The sequence below is a fragment of the Schistocerca gregaria genome, chromosome 5 (genome assembly GCF_023897955.1).
Source record: "Schistocerca gregaria isolate iqSchGreg1 chromosome 5, iqSchGreg1.2, whole genome shotgun sequence".
NCBI classification, from domain to species: domain Eukaryota; kingdom Metazoa; phylum Arthropoda; class Insecta; order Orthoptera; family Acrididae; genus Schistocerca; species Schistocerca gregaria.
This window is the reverse complement of record NC_064924.1, coordinates 96,790,577-96,793,306: the sequence shown is the minus strand read 5'-3', so window position 1 is coordinate 96,793,306 and position 2,730 is coordinate 96,790,577.

The window sequence follows — 2,730 nt, the reverse complement described above, 5'->3', positions numbered from 1 at the left end:
AATATCCCAGTCAATATTGTAATTGATAGCGGAAGTGAACTGACTGCGATCTCAGAAAATTTATTCATGCAGTGTAATGCCAAAGAGGAATTGCCAGTTCTGAAAACACGTAAGATTAAAGTAAGAGGTCCTATTAGAAGCAATGCTGCGGAAGTTGCGAAGCAAACAAGGTTAACTCTTTCGTGCCAAGGTCAAAAGATCGAAGCCAACTTCGTGATTATACCTAAACTAACTGTAGATTTGATTATAGGTGCAGATTTTTTAAATGAGAGACGAGCGATAATAGATATGGGGAAAGGTAGCGTAACATTCGGGAATGTCACACTTCTCTTTGAGCAAAAGCTAAAATTAAAAGAAATACCAGTTATAAACAAACAATTAAGAATGATGCGAGATAAAGAGGATGAAGAATTAGAATGGTATGCACAAAAGGGGGAATCGCCTCAACTCATGTTAGAAGTCCATAAAGAAATCGACGAAAAATTACAAGAAGTTCAAGGTATTTCAGAACACAGTAAAAGAGAATTAGAGGATATTTTACGAAATAAAGCAGAGGTATTTTTACCTAAGACTGGCAGTATTAAGCACTTTCAGTACAAGTTTGAAGTAAAACAGCACAAACTATTTAGAGTGCCACCCTATACAATTCCATTAAGCTACAGGAATAAAGTATTCCAGGAGATATCCAAAATGTTAGATGACGATATTATTGAACCAGCTATCTCCACATATAACAGCCCGCTCCATATTGTACAAAAACGAGATGGGAGCATCAGGTTAGTGCTTGATTCCAGGCAGATCAACACAATCATAATCACTGAGACAGATCGCCCAGAAAAATTAGAGGAGTTGATACAAAACTTCCACGGTGCTAAGATATTTTCATCAATTGATTTACGGAGTAGTTTCTGGCAAATAGAATTGGCCCCAGAATGTAGAAAATTTACAGCATTTATCGTATTAGGTAGATGTTACCAGTTTAAACGATTGCCATTTGGTTTAAACATATCATCAGCAGCGTTTATTAGGGGATTTAATACTATACTCAGTCCTGAAATTTTACAAAAAAATACTTCTTATGTTGATGATGTGATTATAGCAGAACCCTCTTGGGAACATCACAACGACACACTAAATCAGTTTTTACAGATCATGAAAGAGCATGGGGTCACAGTAAATATAACAAAATCCAAATTTGGAAGGCGAGAGGTCAAATTTCTAGGACACATAATTTCCGAGAAAGGGATAATGCCCGATCCAGAAAAACTAACGGCTATCAAAGAATTCTGTACTCCATATAATAAGAAAACTCTCAGAGGATTTCTAGGTCTCACCGGATTCTATAAAAAATTTATTTGGATCGACTCTCTCGCAACACCACGCCTATGTGCATTGACTGGAAAAAACACGCCATGGGTATGGGATCAACAAGCCAATGAAGAATTTTTAAAAGTGAAAAACGCACTAACAACAGCACCGATTTTAGCACATCCTGATCTAACACAAAATTTTTGTATGGCCACTGATAGCGCGAAAACAGGTTTAGGAGTTGTTTTATTCCAAGAATACGAACAGGCAGGGCTAAGATCATATAGGACAATTGCCTTTGCCAGTCGGGTACTCACAAAAAGCGAGAAAAACTATTCAGTCACAGAGCTGGAAGCATTGGCCATTGTATGGGGCTTCCAACGTTTTCGATACTTCCTGTTCGGAAGAAAAACAAAAGTATATACTGACCACAAAGCATTAGAATTTCTGTTAACCCCTCAAACTAACTCATGGGAGGTTAGCCAGATGGATGTTAATACTACAAGAATTTGACTTCACTATTACACACATACCAGGACCAGCGAATGTATTAGCAGATGCTTTATCACGATGTCCACAGGGTGCATCCAAAAACATAGGTTTGGAAGCAGCAGAAGACCAGTTTACAATGTACTATATGAAACAAGTACCTTTCGAAAACTACATTACGACAGCATTGAAAAACATAGGCAAAGAACAGGACAAGGATCCCGAAATACTAGGAATCAAACACAAGTGGAGAAGTAAGGATTTTCCAGACATTCGACAGCACTATCTCGTAAAAAACAATGTTTTATTTTTTAGACGAAATGTTGCAACGAATGAATGGTTAATTTATATCCCAGATGAACTAATTAATAAGTACATATGGTATACACATTTAAGTAATGGCCACTTTGGACCAAAGAAATGCTTTTTTAAAAATAAAACAAACAAGCCATTTTCCTAATATGGAAAGACGAATTAGAACAGTATTAGTCAAATGCAAAAAATGTATGAGGGCTAAACACGTCACTTTCCAAACCAAACCACCTATGTTTCCAATAATCCCTAAAAGATTAAAACAAATAGCTGCAACAGATTTGATGAGGCCCCTCCCACGCACAAAAAATGGATATATTTTCATATTTGTTGTTTTAGAACTTACTTCTAAATATGTTACCTTGACACCATTAAAACGGGCAACAGGTCTTGCAATAAGTAAAGCATTTAGACAAGATTTTCTCAGACAAGTAGGTCGAGTGGAACGAATAATTTCCGATAATGGCCCACAATACAAATCAGTGCAATGGCAGAACACGTTAAAACAACACAAAATAAAACCCGTCTACATATCTAAGTACAAACCTAGCGTAAATCCAGCAGAACGATCTATGAAGGACATAGGCACTTTATGTCGATTATATGCAGGCAAAAGACACA